Source organism: Rhinoderma darwinii, chromosome 1 (genome assembly GCF_050947455.1).
Source record: "Rhinoderma darwinii isolate aRhiDar2 chromosome 1, aRhiDar2.hap1, whole genome shotgun sequence".
Lineage (NCBI taxonomy): Eukaryota > Metazoa > Chordata > Amphibia > Anura > Rhinodermatidae > Rhinoderma > Rhinoderma darwinii.
Window position 1 is genome coordinate 22,075,744 of NC_134687.1, and position 17,251 is coordinate 22,092,994.

The 17,251-nt window shown below is 45.4% G+C and overlaps 2 long non-coding RNA genes across 2 annotated transcripts; both read right to left on the reverse strand.

The window, feature by feature from the left end:
* Window positions 1-851: 851 nt before the first annotated feature.
* Window positions 852-3,177, reverse strand: LOC142719264 (uncharacterized). The gene is made up of 2 exons (XR_012872728.1): window positions 3,052-3,177; window positions 852-1,664 (listed from the first exon to the last, which is right to left on the reverse strand). It is a non-coding gene; the product is annotated as an uncharacterized LOC142719264 (long non-coding RNA).
* Window positions 3,178-3,185: 8 nt separating this feature from the next.
* Window positions 3,186-6,853, reverse strand: LOC142719153 (uncharacterized). Its single transcript, XR_012872653.1, has 4 exons — window positions 6,756-6,853; window positions 5,432-5,515; window positions 4,607-4,744; window positions 3,186-3,229 (listed from the first exon to the last, which is right to left on the reverse strand). It is a non-coding gene; the product is annotated as an uncharacterized LOC142719153 (long non-coding RNA).
* Between the last annotated feature and the right edge of the window lie 10,398 nt (window positions 6,854-17,251).

Below are 17,251 nucleotides of genomic sequence, written 5' to 3' on the forward strand. Positions count from 1 at the left end.
GTGCTGATCATCAGCAGCCACAGTGCCCCCATAACAGCATTATCCACAGCTCACCTATATTAGCATTAGCCATACTGCCCACTTTTCAGCACCAGAAACAGTGCCCCATACCAGCATTACCCTCAGTGCCCCTTTATCAGCAGCAGCCACAGTGTACCCATATCAGCAGCAGACACAGCGTACCTATATTAGCACCAGCCACATTACAGGGCCAGGCGCACGCCTCCATTGTAGTACACATGCCCACAGAACTAGCCAACCACTTGCCTCCGATTCCCGTCATTCTGAGTCAACAATATACTAATGACGGTACTTAAGAGAGCAGAGCGCCCCCTATGGTGGTTTATATGCATGCAGCCTGGGATCCTGGACACCCAGTGCAGTTGACCCCATACTCATCCTTGTGGACACCCTCGTTACTGAAAAGTAATATCTGAAGTAAAAAAATAAGTGCAAAAGTATAGGACTAGCGCAGGACTTTTCTCTCCACTGCTTTTCACGGAATCTGTGACGGAGGCCCCGGGTGTAGCCCCCAACGCAGATGAGAACAAGCCCTTATAGGCAACCCACCGACCCTGTGGTTGCAGGAAATTTCGCTATTGATGACCTTTACTCGCCCTCAATATCAGATCAGTGTTGGTGAAACACCCGGCAGCGCCGCAGATCAGCTGCTTCGTTGTAGCTCCGGCACCGGGACAATTGTACAGCTCTCTGGCGGTGTTGTGCGGTTCCAACATCGATCGGATATTGAGTGTCTTTTCTGAGGATAATTTATCAATTTCTAATACCGGGACATAATCCCCCAACCAGACCACAACCCAAAACAAGTCCCTTATATATGACAGCAGACATTCTTGTTTTAAGAACATTTATATTCAATAAACAAAATAAACAAGTATCACCGACATGGGGCAAAAATGACATTTACAACAGCCCAGACCTGAGCAGAACAATCACATGAGGAAAAGAAGATCACATGTCAAACAGTTCAGCGCTCAGAGAGGTCGACGCTGCTGGAGGTCCTGAGCTGCACTCTGCATGTCCAGGTACAGTCTGAGCTGGTGGGTATGGGCCACTGTGTGATTGGCCAGTGGGTGGGGGGCCGTGGTATTCAGATTGATAGTCCCCGTCCTGCTGAGACAGGGTTGGAGGACTGTTATACGGCTGGTAATGGTCGGGGTGTTGTGATGGTCCAGCTGTGTAATGTGTCGGGGTAGAAGGACACGCCACCCGCCATCTGTGCTGCTCCACATGCTGATACAGGTCCCACGGGTCGTTTGGAGCAACAAAGATCTCCACCCCTGCAATCAGCATGTTCTACCAGTGTAGCTGTCGGTCTTCTGGCACATGTCGTAGATGGGCCGCGAGACTGTGAAGGATGACGGCCCCTGGACATTTGTAGCTTCTTCGGGTCAGATAGTTGGCACACTGGTGTTAATCATGGATTGGTTGTGGGTGCCGGGTCGCCACGCCCCATAATACACCGCGGTGCAGGCCGACTTGGCCGCGTGTCTGCAGCCACTCACGATGCTGCCAGAATGTTGCCCTATTCAGGGGTTTGTTGCTGGGCGGTGCTGGTGCTACTATCAGATGATTTCTATACTGGTGCCTCAATTTGGGTTTTATCAGAATCCTCCTGTGGATCATCCCGACTGTCAACGGTTCTAGAATGGAAAAGGAAATCATAAACCCAATAATAATAAAAATAAATAGTATAAAGTGACATATGGAAGAATGGCCCTCACCCTTGGCCTATGTGGTACATGCCATACTTCCATGCTGCCACTTTCAGGACAGCAAGACTACTTTCTTCTGGAAGTGATGTATGGAAGTATGGGGGGCACCACAGGGGTCTGGGGGACATACTATACTTCCATATGTAACTTCCAGACACAATGAGTCTTGCTATCTGGACCAGTGCCAGCATGGCACACACCACAGAGGCCTGGCATTGCATGGCAGTCTTTTTCATGAACTATATGGCACTGTATAGTAGTATTCTGCGTATACTGGATGACATTGTTATGTGAGCAATGTATGGCAGTATTATTTAGGCACTGTGTTGGGTACTCGGTGGGCTCTGTATGGCACTACTATCTAGGCAATGTATAGTGGTATTACTATTATATAACGGAGCGGTTATGGCGGGGACAACGTCTGACTATTGTGAACTGCACATTTCTCCTCCAATGATCTGTAAATCTGCACATGATACGGGGAAGTTGGATTTCGCTGGTTTGCTTGTTGGAATTTATACAAATAAAGTGAAGTTAAACGTTTTACAAACTTCTGACATCTCATAGTGACAGGTCAGAAGTTTGGATTGGTGGGGGTCCGAGCACTGAGACCCCCACCAATCTCTAGAATGAAGCAACTGAAGGTCTCGTGTGACGCTCAGCCGTTCCTGTCTGTTCTGGTATTTCTGGAAATAAATGTATCTGTGTGCGGAGTCAATAGAAAGTCTATGAGCCCGTCCTCCGCTACATCGGCTTTCCGGAAAAAGCCGAACAGACACGAAGCAGCTGAGCGATCACACGAGACCTTCAGCTGCTTCATTCTAGAGATTGGTGGGGGTCTCAGTGCTCGGACCCACCAATCCAAACTTCTGACATCTCTCTATGACCGGTCAGAAGTTTGTCAGACGTTTAGCTGCACTTTATAGATAAATGTCATGTTCTTCATATAAAGCTCCAGTTCTCACTATTGCTCTTCACATAGACTGATCTTTGATTCTTCTAAGGCTGAATTCAGATGAATGTAGAGAACGTCCATGTGACGGCCGTTATAACAACCGTGTGAAGGGATCCGGTATAAAATAGAACATGTCCTATTCTCTTCCGTTTTCACAGATTCCTCAATAGACTCAAGTCTCTGGGATCCGTGAAAACAGAACTCGCACGGGGGCACCTCGGATGTGAAGAACGTCACGTTTTTCAGGTCCGAGTTCCCCCACGTTGGTGTGAATCCGGCCTTATGTAGTAATTCCCATTATGAAATATCAGAAGATGGAGTTTTTCTAATTCTATAATGACATCAGCTGGAAATGTTCACCTCACTATAGGGGTTCTGCGTGGATCAGCCGTGTGACTCCCCCAAGAATAACACAACTTCATGTCACTTCATGTCTTCAGCTCCTCATGGGCCGGAGAGAATGATATTATATCGTCTTGTCAGTTTTGCCGCAACCGCATGAATAATGAGCTCAGAGTTCGGTTCCCAAATCCTTGTGCTGTGAAAAGGAGATTTTCAGTTAGATTTGGAGGCAATGTTACCAGGAAAAGGCGACACGCCGCTGCTCTCTACCCCCCGCAGCCTGGAAAATGGGAAATAAGATCTGAAACTTCAGCGTGAAAAGCCATTGGCCGCCAACCAATAAACTGCTCCGGAACCTGTTTCCCGTAGTGAAAACTGCATTAAAAAGTACTCATCAGTGGATACTAGAATTTCACAAGGAATAACAATTCTGTAGAATCTTTTCTTAGAACTCTGCGTTGTGCCGTTCCTCTGTTATTCCTCCTGAAAATGTATGAATAAATTGACAACTGGGTGTTACCATTCTCCTTGTCAATAGGGTGTGGCTCTGCACTGCCTGATATTTTCAGCACTGATTGGACAGTTTCAGAGTCTGTAGAAACACGCCCCTATGACACGGGGAATGATAACAGCCAGTTGTTGATTTATTCATACATTTCCAGGAGGAATAACAGAGGAACGACGCAACGTAGAGTTCTAAGAAAAGATTCTCCAGAATTGTTATTTAATGGGGAATACAAATATCTACTGATAAGTCCTTTTTAAAGCAGTTTATACCTATAGCACGTGTGTGTGTGTGTGTGCGTGTGTGTGTGTGTGTGTGTGTGTGTATGTGTGTGTGTGTGTGTTTGTGTGTGTGTATGTGTGTGTGTGTGTGTGTGTGTGTTTGTGTGTGCGTGTGCGTGTGTGTCTGTGTGTGTATGTGTGTGTGTGTGTGTGTATGTGTGTGTGTGTGTGTGTGTGTGTGTTTGTGTGTGTGTGTGTTTGTGTGTGCGTGTGTGTGTGTGTCGTCCAGACATCACAATTTGGCCCTTGCCAATGTGGCTCAGATTCTTACACTTGCCCATTTTTCCTGCATCCAAGACATCAACTCCAAGAACTGACTGTTCACTTACTGCATAATAAGGGCTTGTTCACACACAATGGAATTGCTGCAGAAATTCGAGCTGAAAAATGCAGACATTCCGCTGCAGCAAAAACGCACCATTTCCTGAGTTTTATTAGGCAGAAAATGGTGCGTAATTTGCTGCGTTTTTCACAATGTTGGGAGATGGAGACGTCTCCTCTGAAAAACGCAGCAATTCCGGACACTTTCCGCAGCAGGAATTGACATGCGACGGTCCGAAAAATACGCACCGCAGGCCAAACTCTGCTCGGAATATTTCTGCAGCGTGTGGAGGAGATTTGTTAGATCCCATCCTCTTTGCTGCTACTGTATTCTGCTGCGTTTTTTCCGTCCAAAATTCAGTCCAGGAAAAACGCAGCAATTCCGCAGCGTGTGGAAGAGCCCTATATCCCCCCCCCCCCTTGTCAGACGCCGTTGTAACCAGATCATTAATGTTATTCCATTTACCGGTCAGTGGTTATAATGTTATGGCTGATCGGTGTATATACAATATCTGTCCAATAATCCAGACAGTTGATAATCCGGCGTTCATCAAGTCCAGCGATGTCGGTTAAATTCACTGTTTGATGTCTTTTTCTCTATAAACTGAATATAGAATTTATTATTAGATAATATATATGTAATCTCTATATGTTCTGCATTGTATTATGACTTGTTTGGCTCCTGATCCCCGGGATCCACTAACTCTGGGAGAACATCACGTCCTTTACACATTGATCTCCTGATCCCGGGGATCCACTAACTCTGGGGGAACATCACATCCTTTACACATTGATCTCCTGATCCCCGGGATCCACTAACTCTGGGAGAACATCACATCCTTTACACATTGATCTCCTGATCCCCGGGATCCACTAACTCTGGGAGAACATCACATCCTTTACACATTGATCTCCTGATCCCCGGGATCCACTACCTCTGGGAGAACATCACATCCTTTACACATTGATCTCCTGATCCCCGGGATCCACTATCTCTGGGAGAACATCACATCCTTTACACATTGATCTCCTGATCCCCGGGATCCACTACCTCTGGGAGAACATCACATCCTTTACACATTGATCTCCTGATCCCTGGGATCCACTATCTCTGGGGGAACATCACATCCTTTACACATTGATCTCCTGATCCCCGGGATCCACTACCTCTGGGAGAACATCACATCCTTTACACATTGATCTCCTGATCCCTGGGATCCACTACCTCTGGGAGAACATCACATCCTTTACACATTGATCTCCTGATCCCTCCGCTGCTTTCTGTCATTACCTGAGATGGATGGTGATAAAATGTGTAAATCACTGGTATATAAAACATAAGGGGCACAACGGGAAGAGACCGGGATTTCTGCGCCTGGAAAGATATTGAAATACAATGAGATTTATGTGGAGTCGCTGTGACTTACATTACAATCTCAGCGTCCAATGAAAACCCAAATCTGACTGAATTCTGCAATATTACATTTTACTAAATAAAATAATCTGAATGTAAATATTCCCAAGTCAATACAAAAATAATATACAGTCCATGAAAGTCAATTTATGGGGACCGTAATATTACACCCACTAAACGGCTCCTGAAGGGCTGAACTGGGGGGACCCACAAACAAGATCTGTGTCTGCAATCTATAGGGGCCTTATGGACAGTGATTTAATGTGGTTGTATCAGTCAGACATCCCTTTTCTATATGTACTATTAGGGTATACGGATGTCATAGTGGAGCATCTCTTGTCAGGAACCCCCTCTAGTACACGGCCATTTTAACACATTGGTGGGCCCAGTGCAGGGGCTTCATGAGTGCCCCCTCCTTATTATCTTAGGCTATGTTCCCACGGGTCAGAATATGCTGTGTAAAAGTATACAGCGTATCCGACCTAAAACCCGCAGGGAATTCCGCCCAGAAAACTGCACCAAATTGTGGTGCAGTTTTTCGGGTGCAATCTCCGCTACAAGAAAAATAATAAATTGTATCCTTACCGCTGACCAGTCCGGCCTCCGGGGATGATGCTGCGGCCCATGTGACTGCTGCAGCCTGTCATTGGCTGCAGTAGTCACATGTGATGAAAAGTCATCCCAGGAGGCCGACCTAGACGGAAAACAGAAGAATGCGTCGCTATGACAAGTAATAGCTTTTTTATTAAATTTTAAAAAAAAAGGTTTCTTTTTATTTAATTAGTGATTTTTTAGCGGCGGAATTGCAGCGTTTCCACCGCAAAAGTAACAGCACTTGCAATTTGCTGCGGATTTAACATCCCCATTGTATTCAATGGGGAAAACCCGCAACAAAAGAGCAGCGAATCTGCAGCATTAATTGACATGATTTAAACTTCACACTGCAGGTCAATTTATGAAAGGTTTTCGCTGCAGATTTTTTCTACAGCGGGTGCATGAGATTTGTTCAAATCTCATTCACTTTTCTGCTACTGTAAATACTGTGGAATTTCCACACATAATTTCATTCGGAAATTCTGCAACGTTTACTCTACGTAGGAACCCGGCCTCACAAGGTCTACAGATTCATTGAAACATCATAAGAACAGTTCTATTTAGAGGCAATTTTTTAGACACATTAGTGGGAAAGATTTGGACTCACTGGTGACGTCTTCTATGATTGGAGTCGTTCTCTTTCAGTTTTCTTCTCTAACCGTCCTAAATCGCCATGAGGACTTCTTCCAGACACAACACAATACTGCCCCTAAAAACAATAGTGCCAGATAGTGACCCCAACAGTTATAATGGCCAAGACGGTAATAATGTCCTGCAGAAGAGAAACTTGGCCCTTATATAATATACACAATTTACATTTCTTATGTTTGAGAACAATCCTGAGATTTATAGTGTTTTTTTTTCCTCCCAAGCGATCTGTAAAAATTTGCCAAATAACCGCGTACATGATGTCACCATAACAGAAAATGAGTCAGAAAATGTCTGGAATAGCAGTTACCAAGATGCCAAAGAGGAATATCATGGGTAAGTATATTGTCAGCAACTTCAAATCCCACCTGGGAGAAACATATATCGTCATACCCCTAGAAGTTATTTATGACAACTTTTAGTTTTATGCTAATTTGTTCTAAATGGCAAACTGGGCATTTTTTTTTACTTTTGACCAAGTGGGCGTTGTAAAGAGAAGTGTATGACGCTGACCAATCAGCATCATACATCTCTCTTCATACATGTCCAGCTATACTCACAGAACAGCGTGATCTCGCTAGATCACGCTGTGCCGTCACTTACTCTCACAGTAATTTTACCGGCGTGTCGGGAGAATGAAAAGACATCGCCTCCACTCCGGTAAAGTTACTGTGGGAGTGACGGCACAGCGTTATCTCACGAGATCACGCTGTGCTGGGAGTATAGCTGGATATGAATGAAGAGAAGTGTATGATGCTGATTGGTCAGTGTCATACACTTCTCTTTACAATGCCCACTTGGTCAAAAGTAAAAAAAAAAACGCCCAGTTGGGCATTAAGAACAAATTAGCATCTGTTTAGGATTAGGTAGGAGATAGGGCACTTATAAACTGGTGACAGAGCGGTTTAAATTACATGTTAACTTTATTATTTGGGTCTTTGCGGTCGCGGCGATACCATATATGTGCACTTTTATTTATTTTTTACACTTTTACTGAACAAAACCACTTTTTTATGGGAACATTTTTTTTTTATATTTTTCAACTGTAATCTTTATTAATAATTTTTAAGCTCTAATGCTTTGGTAACTTAGTCCACCAAAGAATTATTTCCTGTCAGTGTAAATCTGGCACATCCTAATAGGTATATAGCCAGGGCAGGCCTAGGGGCCTTTATTCGGCCCACGGCTGCCATGACACCCCATCGGAGGCCGGCGATTGCATTTGCGGGCCGCCGATGGGCGAGAGAGGGAGCTCCCTCCCCCTGTAAACAAGTTAAATGTCGTGGTCGCTATTGACTGCAGCATTTAACGGATTAAACGGCCGCAATCAAGGTAAACTTTGGTTGCTACTGTTGTCTAATGACCGCTGAGTTCCCGCTCCCGCCTGCAGGACCCCCGCGCAGGACTTAGACTCGGCTGCCATGAACAGGCGCATTGCTGGTCACTAAGGGGCTAAAGATAAAAATCTTCACTAGTTGATAATTAATGAACATTTCCCCCTCAAATTAAAATATTGCCTTTAAATCTAAGTTTTGAGTTGTCCTCTTGTGTGACGTCACTTATCATTCTCATTATTAGCTCCGGCTCCAGGTAGCGCTTCTGCCGTGGGGTTTGGCCACCATTTGCCACTGTATACCTAAACAGTGCGATACATTGCAGACTTCCGTCACAGGTTCACTGCAGAAGTCCTCCGGAAGGCTATAACGTAATGTGAACAGGGTCTAACTTTCAATGAAGCATCACATCAAAGTGTGTAGTTAAGGCTGTGTTCACACATTGCGGTCATATCACGGTTTTTGCAGCGATTTTCACTACTCAACAAGAACACAGCGGTTTTGCAAAGAAGCTGCATCTTTGCCATGGAATCTTGGCAAAAACATGTGACATGACTGCAACGTGTGAACACAGCCTAAAAGGTGAAGGTAAAACAATGAGAGTGGTGGTGTGAACATGTATTCAGACTACAGAATCCTGAAGAGACGTCATGTAACGAGTATTAGCACATCCTAAATTATCATCAGGGAAACAGTGAGTATTTAGACTTACCATCCCCGTCCAGCTACAGTCCAGTCATGATTGAGTTTCCAGGATTCTTCTTTTATGTTGGTGGTGACGGAGGTTCTCGGTGGTGATGGGACAGGAGTTTCCATTTCTCTCAGACTTTCAGAGCTGCGGCCCGTGTTGTGAAGACATAATGATGGAGGTTTTTGGACATTACTAGTTTGATGGGAATCTCCATTTGTAGGCAATGATCTCGATGTGATGATGAGATGATATAAAGTCGTCCAACTCTGGGGGGAGATTTTTCAGCTTTGGGGCCAGTGTTTTTTCTACGGTAGAGACATCTGGAGGCAGAAATCTCATGAAGTCGGTGACTTAGAGACCAAATCCAGGATTCCTCAAAGTCAATTGTGGTTGAGTAGGGATCGGTCTCTATGTCCAGAATTGTTTTTCTCCATTTCCTCATTTTTATTAATCAGTTCATTCTGTGATTTGGCAATGGTCTCCTGATTGGAGCAATTTCTTTTTTAGAGAGTGGACAATTTCTATTACATTCTCCTAGTTGCCTCCTTAACAGATGCTTCATAAACTCCTCACTCAGCAGAGGATTCAGGGATAAACAAGTCTACTCCATCAGCTGGAATACTGTGAGAGGGAAAGGATGCCTCGTCTATCTTTTTAGATTTAGTTATCTTAGTACTGAGGCCCAGAGAAGAGCCAATTACTAGAGTAAGTTGTCCCAGGGATAGGCATGGGCCCTTTAAGAGTCAGTTCACCAATATAGGACATTTCCATCTCCCATTGATCAGAGGAAGAGACATTAAAGTGTTATGACCAGTTTAGCACTCTGGATCTAGGCCAGACTGTTCATCAGCAGTCAGGATGTGTGGAACTGAGCATGCTCAGTGAGTGCCAGCCTAGAAACAAGGGGGGGCACAGTTACCCGTGTACTAGGAGGATACTCAGCGGATATAAAATGGGGACCCCAGGCAGCAGTGGAGAGCCCTGGTGAGGGATTTGCAGTCTGGTCTAGGGGTCACGACCTAAAGCACGTTCCATAGTGTAATGGTTAGCACTCTGGATCTCAGCCAGGCTATACACTAGCAGCATGGACACAAGGGTACTAAGGGTAATCAGGAGGGCTGGCCCTTAAAGCAGGGGGCACTCAAGGTACCCGTGTTCTAGGAGTAAACGGGGCATAAAAAGGGGACCCCAGGCAGTGGTGATTTGTGGTTTGGGACCCCTAGCCTCGTCTAGGGGTCACGACCTAAAGAAGGTTCCAATAGTGTAATGGTTAGCACTCTGGATATAGGCCAGACTGCCCGTAAGTAGCCAGGGTGCTCAGCCTAGAAAGCAGGTGGGCACTAAATATATTTTGCGGGGAGTGGACTGATAAGCAGCACAGCTGTGGCACTTGTGAAGCCGGAAGCAAACATAGTCAATACATGGCCAGGGTCAGGGCAGGCAGCATACAAGCATAGTCCATAAACAGGCCGAGGTCAGGGCAGGCAGCATACAAGCATAGTCCATAAACAGGCCGAGGTCAGGGCAGGCAGCAAACAAGCATAGTCCATAAACAGGCCGAAGTCAGGGCAGGCAGCAAACAAGCATAGTCCATAAACAGGCCGAGGTCAGGGCAGGCAGCATACAAGCATTGTCCATAAACAGGCAGAGGTCAGGGCAGGCGGCAGTCAAAAAGCATAGTCCAAAATTCAAGCCAAGGTCAAAACCGGAAAATCAAATCAATTGGATTAGCAGCTAGTGCACTAAGATGGTATTTGCACGCTGCAGGAGACTCCACCACTAGTCTCTTTTTAGGCGAAACGATATTTTGCCATGGTACTCCTTCTCCGGAAAGATGGTATCTCTGTGGAAGGTGTACCGGACATAGTCTCCCTCATCGCTGACAAACGAACTGCGATTATCCGCCAATGGGGTGTTCAGCATGGCCCTCATCATCCTGCGTGATGCACAACCCATAGGCTCCCCTAGTGGGCCGTCATACAGCTGTCTCGCAGTCACCTTAATGCGCGGTGGTAAGGCATATGGTGCACTGCGGACCCTAGATGTTCTTGCCACTGCTGACCTTCTCTGACTTGACAAGATCGATGACTGTCTTGCAAGGAAGCTCTCAAAGGCAGTTGGTCTCCTGGGCAATGGGGCAGTGGTCCGAACCTCACCTGATCTTTTGGTGGGTTTTGGTACCTGAGGAACGTGCCTTGCTGCGCAGGTGGTGGCTGCAGGTGTTGGTGGTGGAGATTTTAGTCTCAGGTATCGGCCCGACTCTTTTTGAGGTGTTGTGAACAGCTTTTTAATATATGGCACGATACTTAAAGCTGCTTTCAGATGTCCAAAAAGGCCAGTCTGCCTTTTTTTAGGCTCCCGGCTGTACGGGGTCTTCCCGGGACGATGGAGATATCTCCGGGGCTGGAACTTTCCACCAGCCCCCGGGGCAGCCATCTGGCTGTCTCTCCCTCCACACACTTGGAAGTGCGGGTCTGGAAGGACTAACAAAAATAAAAAAAAATAATAAACAAATAACAAAGATATAAAAACAAATTAGAACCCAGCTGGGACAATCTCAGTAGTGCTTAGCGCTCCGCTCTCCTCGATGCCGGCCTCGCACTGACCGTTCTTGCTGAGTATTCCATGACTGGGTGACGACGCTTCTGTGATGCTGTCCATGGCAACAAGGTCCTAAGTGGTGCAGCCCATGGCATCCAATCAGATTCTAGCTGTCACCGTACAAGTTGTAGGTTAGAAAATAAAAATGTGTATGGATTGGCATGGACAGATTGTACCCAATGTGTGTTTCTTCCACCTTCTCTGTTCAATGAGGAACCAATAGAGATGTTTTAAAAGTCTAAACACATCCATGTAGTTCATTTCCTTCTGGCAGTGGAGCATGCTGGGATCTGTAGTGCACATTACCTGCACTGCTGAGAGTTAAATAAAAAAAATCTGTTTGATGTTTTCAGTTGAGGGGGATGGGAGAGACGTGATAGCGCTGCCGGCAGTTATTTCTCACCGCCATATATACTGGACATAGGTTATAGGAGTTATGTGCACTGGGATCCTGTGAAGGCCGGGATATTGTATTGACAATCACATGTCGCTGGTCCCTGTATAACCACTGACAGGAACATGTCCCATCTTCTCTTCACTGATGCACAGACCACAAATATGGGGGTTATTATTGAGCTCTTACATGTCACACACGACGGGCAGCAAACAAAGTGTCCACTGTAATCTATATAATAATGTCAGGTGCCAACCTATCCCGACAGCTGCCCATATGTTGGAAGGCATCACCTTCACTCATAAGGAGACAGACATATTTAACACCCCAAATGTCTATGGCAAAATAACATTCACCTCAAATCTATAAAAGGATGGATAAGATCAGAATCTATGAATAGGGAAAATGATGATAAACATGAGATCTGTCCGCCAAAGCATTTATACAAAGATCCAATTATGGGGATGGAAAGATCCATTTACTATGATGTAAAGTCCCTGTAAGCCGGGGCGGGCGCTGATGAGGGACGATCTTATAGTAAAACAAATATAGACCCCCCCCCCTAGTGTGCAGTAAGACCCTCCTGTGCGCCTCGTGTCTTTCTCCTGGATGCATCTCCGGCTCCAGACAAGCAGCAATACAACACAGCGGAACATGTGGCAAAAAAATAGGCTCCACTGGCAGAATCCTCCTCCTTCAAGTGTCCATTCCAGAATTGAGAACAAGCACTTGGGAATTCCATGGGTAACAGGGAAGGTTTGGTGATAGAAATGTCAGTGCAGACATACCGGCAGTATACGGCTTTCTCAGGACCCGATATTACTAGGAAATGATTGAAAAGAAGATTTTTTAACAATCTGACGTAAGAGGAAAACTCAAGGACTTGTATCTATAGAAATGTTTCATTATTTAGGGTAAAATGGTTTTTAATGACTGGTTATTAAAACCATTTTAGCAACAACATGTCCCCTCCTATCTGTGTAAGAAACTATTGGAGTAGACCTAAGTGACGCTACAACCAGAATGTACAGTAGCCCGGGGGATGCAGCTCAATGCCAAGCTGCAGCAGACAAAGCAAATGAAAGCAACATGAATACTTCCAGCCCAATATCTTCATAAAAGATCAGACACTGCAGGAGCGCGGCCAATTCTTTTCTCCTCATTAAAGGGGTTTTTGTATCTTGGACATTTATGGCACGTCCTATAATTGTCCGGTAGATGCAGGTCCCACCACTGGGACCCACACCCTATTTCTACAAAAGGGCCCCCTGACCTCCGTCCTGCCTCTTCCAGCTCCTGATGAGGCCAGGTCACTGTTTGACGAAGTCGTAGGGAGCTACGGAAACAGCGGAGCACGGCGAGCTATGCTGTTTCCGTAACTCCCGACCACCTCGTCAGACAGTGGCGGGGAGCATTGGGAGATGGACAAGATAGGACGGGGGTCAGGGAGATAGGTGTGGGTCCCAGAGGTGGGACCTGCATGTATCGGGCATTTATGGCATAAATATGTGGATATGCCATAAATGTCCAAGGTGGGAAAACCCCTTAAAGGGTCGTCAAGGACAAGTAATAAAGTCTGTGAAGAAGAATATCACTTTTTCTGGAATGTTTATAGAGGAACGGTCACTGACCTTTACTTTGTAGTAATGAACACCACATGTCGGCAGAGATTCCACTATTTTCATGTCCCTGCAGGTGGGAACAGAGAAAGAAGAAACAAATGTTACGCCAAATAATGAAGATGTTACAATGTCCCCCATGCTTGTCATCACCACAGACGTTCGGTGCATCTACTGGCAACTCACGGCAGACAACTGCATTACTGACTATTCATAAGACTAGATATGGTGACTGGTGATACTGTGACGTCCATGCTGCTGTGGAGACAAGCAGAGGGTCTGGTGGGGGCACATACTGATGACCCCCCAGAAGTTCAGCCCCAGCATTTCTCCGGGGAAGTAAACCATTGGTCCCAACGCCGGACAGAAGAAATGATTTACATATAATATTCTGTATACCTGTTCTTTGTAGATGGATCTGCTGTTGATTGGGGGATGGGGACGGGTGAGGGGCAGGGAAATCAGGCAGGAGAGATTGTATCTCCTGTTGTCCTTATTCTTCAGGGACCAGTCTCATTATCTACATTTAGTTGGAGTTACCAGGCACAGGGACTGCTCAGAGGCGCTAGTCCCGGAGTGACTCCACAAATCTCTATGTATGGATACTGTACGTCATATAATACCACTGCCCCCCACATGTGCTATCAGGGTATATAATGTGAAAGAAATTATTTAATTCCACCATTTTGTCTTCTATTCTATATTTCCATTTTAACTTCAATATAAGAGTGATATTTTGAGAGAATGCATTTCTGTTTTTGCTGTGTTAAGGAATTGAATCAGCAAGAATAAAGGCTGAGGGAAAACTGATGACTCAAGACCCCACCCTCTACGCCCTCCTTACAGAATACAGAAGACGATAAGGACTTACCATTTTCTGACTTGATAGGAAAATATTGCAATGCTAAGAAAATATTGTGAATGTAATTTGTTTTGTGCAAACTCAAGAGAATATATTACAGCTGATGTAGTAAAAGTTCAGTCTAAAAAACTGTATATAAGCCCACTCATAATGTATGTAAAATGCCGTCTGCCATCACTTGCTGAGTGACATCATTATGACACTGCTGTGAAACCTTCTCATGAGGAAATAAATATGAATGAATCTGGAGCAACTGTTTGACTTTGAATTATCCACAACAATTTTGGTGCCGAAAAGTCCCGGGAACCGAAAGCGGCTGGAACGGAACCAGGACAGGAACCAAGGACAGGAGACCGAACTGGCGCCATTAAACAGGTGAGAAACTTTTTTCTCATTCGCTCTCTCTTCCTTTGGTCCCCAGTCCCTCTGTTCTCTGTCGTGAGTACGGTTGCCAAGAACCTCAAACAGTTGTTAAATGTACTAACCTCTTTTTGATATGTATGTGAATGAATGAATGAGGATGTTGGTGCACGCCACATCAGCGTGAAAGAGGCCTTTACGGCGGAGTGCTTGAAACTGCCTCAAGACGCACCTCTACGGAGAAGGCATGGTGGGGGCAGTGCTGTGATAAGTAAGAGGACCCTACCGTCCTCAGACACGATTGTTGTTCTATTTTTCTGTGTTTGTCAAGTAAATTGTTATTAACCACTGCCTGAGCAGCAGAAGGACAAAAAAGTGCGCGTGTCCTGAAGCTACTCCTGGCTTGTCTCCCTCATGAAAAATCATACTGCTTAGAAGATACCTTTCTTAGATTGTTTGATATAGATGATATAATGAGCAGATCCTGTGTGGGATTATTGTTTAGTTGGTTGTAATTTGGCTCAGTTGGAATATTTGTGTAGTGTATACAGGGTGTATACGGGTACGTAGGAGATACGTAGTGTGGGACTTTCCCTAACAGCCAATAGCCATAGTGTTTGTTAGTGAAAATAAAAACTGAGAGAGAAGGGTAGGAGTCCCCTCCATCATAGCAGGGCTATGGGCAACAGTCACGGCAAACGAGGGTCTGGCCGATCACCAGATCACAGAGTAGGGCGTCCGCAGGCTTCTCTGACCCCACAGGAGGAGATGAATTTGAAGTATGGCATATGGGTAAGCAAGCACCTGTTAAAATGGTGTAAGCTTACTAGGGGATTGGATTCAGGTATTCCAAAAAAAGGAACATATGAACTGACTCGCTGGGTCTGTTTCTATAAAAATTTTAAATCCAGAATCACTGAGCCAAATGAGAAAGCAGCTTGGAGTAGATGGATTGTAGAGTCTTTTAGAAAGCAACAAAAAGCCGAAGGTATATACACAGTAGGCATTAAAACAGGGTCTAGTCAGTCAGGTGAAGATAAGCAGGTTGAAGATGAGGAAGAGGGAGAGTTAATTTCAAATATAGAACAAATTGCAATGTCTCTAGTGGAGCCCACCGCAGCGGACTTAGAGGTCCCTGACTCGAGCACCCAGGGTATTCCAGTGGACACAGGGGCTAGATCTAAAAGCCCGCTTCAAGTGCCCACTAGCTCGGCTGCGTTGTACCCCACTGCAGACTTGTCACTTGCATATAGCTCTCCACCCCCAGTGTATATTGAACCTGAGGTCAGGGCCACTGCCCCTGAATTTATGTCTCCTCACTCTACCCCCACCCCATGGGAGAAAGTATCTGTCCCAGGGGGAGGAAAGGTTTTGTGCGGAGTACATGGGGAACTCCTGATCACCCCTAAAATAAACCAAAAAGAAGTAGACAGGATGACTGAGGAACAATTGTTGCCTTTGGCCTCAGCTTTCCCTGTCAGACAACAACTAATACCTGGTACAAATGGCCAGACAGAGAGGAGGATCACTCAACATGTCCCGTGGACACCTGGGGAAATGAAAGGATTCCTCTCATCAATCCCTAAACCACGGAACAATCCACATGGATTTGTAAATGAACTGTACAATGTCGCAGTGAGTTACAATCCTACTTGGAGGGACCTGTTGCAGATAATAAAGGCCACGGCTGGTCAAATAGATGCAGCAGCCATCTGCACCAGGCTCACCCTACCACAAAATCCATCGGAACGTGAAGACACTCCTCAAACGGCGTTGCAATATGTCACCCAGATCAAGGACAAGATTGGAGATGTCTTTCCTCCACAGTCCTGGATAAGGGTGACTAATATTCAACAAAGGGTTAAAGAACCAGTGGAGGATTATTTTGAAAGGTTTAGACAGGTTGTAAAAGAGGCAGGTGGGAATTTAGATGACCAAGGAATGGGAAAGATGCTGACTGCCACCTTAGTGTCTGGACTGAATAAGGATATCCATGATAAATTAATCTCAGCCCATGCCGATTGGCGTGATAAATCAGTCCCAGCACTAATGAGCCTAGCTAGCTCAATCCAGAGGAATATACAAGATGTACAGGAAAAAAGAGTTCAGAAGATAATGTTGGTAGATGTACCAGAGAGACAGATAGAAGGAGGTAAAAGCTGGGGAGGAAATAGATGGGATCGTAGCAAATTCAGATGTTACAATTGTGGAAAAATGGGTCACTTTTTAAGGGATTGCAGGGCCCCGAGGAAAGGGAGACAGGAGGATAATTGACGAGGAGGGCTTCCAGTGTTACCAGTGATCTCTGAGAGCAGGGGGGGTGATGCCTTTGTCCATTTGACCCTCTCTGAAATGCCTTTTTATACAGTAGAGTGCCTGGTGGACACTGGTGCAGCCCGCAGTGTTCTTAAAAGATCAGAAGCCCCAAATTTAGAAACTACCGGATTTATAGATGCTGTAGGACTGGGGGGTAAACCCATTACATTGAGGGAAACGGTAGAGACCCCTGTAAATATAGGTCCAATTAGCACCTCCCTTTCTTTTGTCATTAGTGAATCTGTTCCTTGCAGTTTGCTGGGGAGAGATGCACTGAT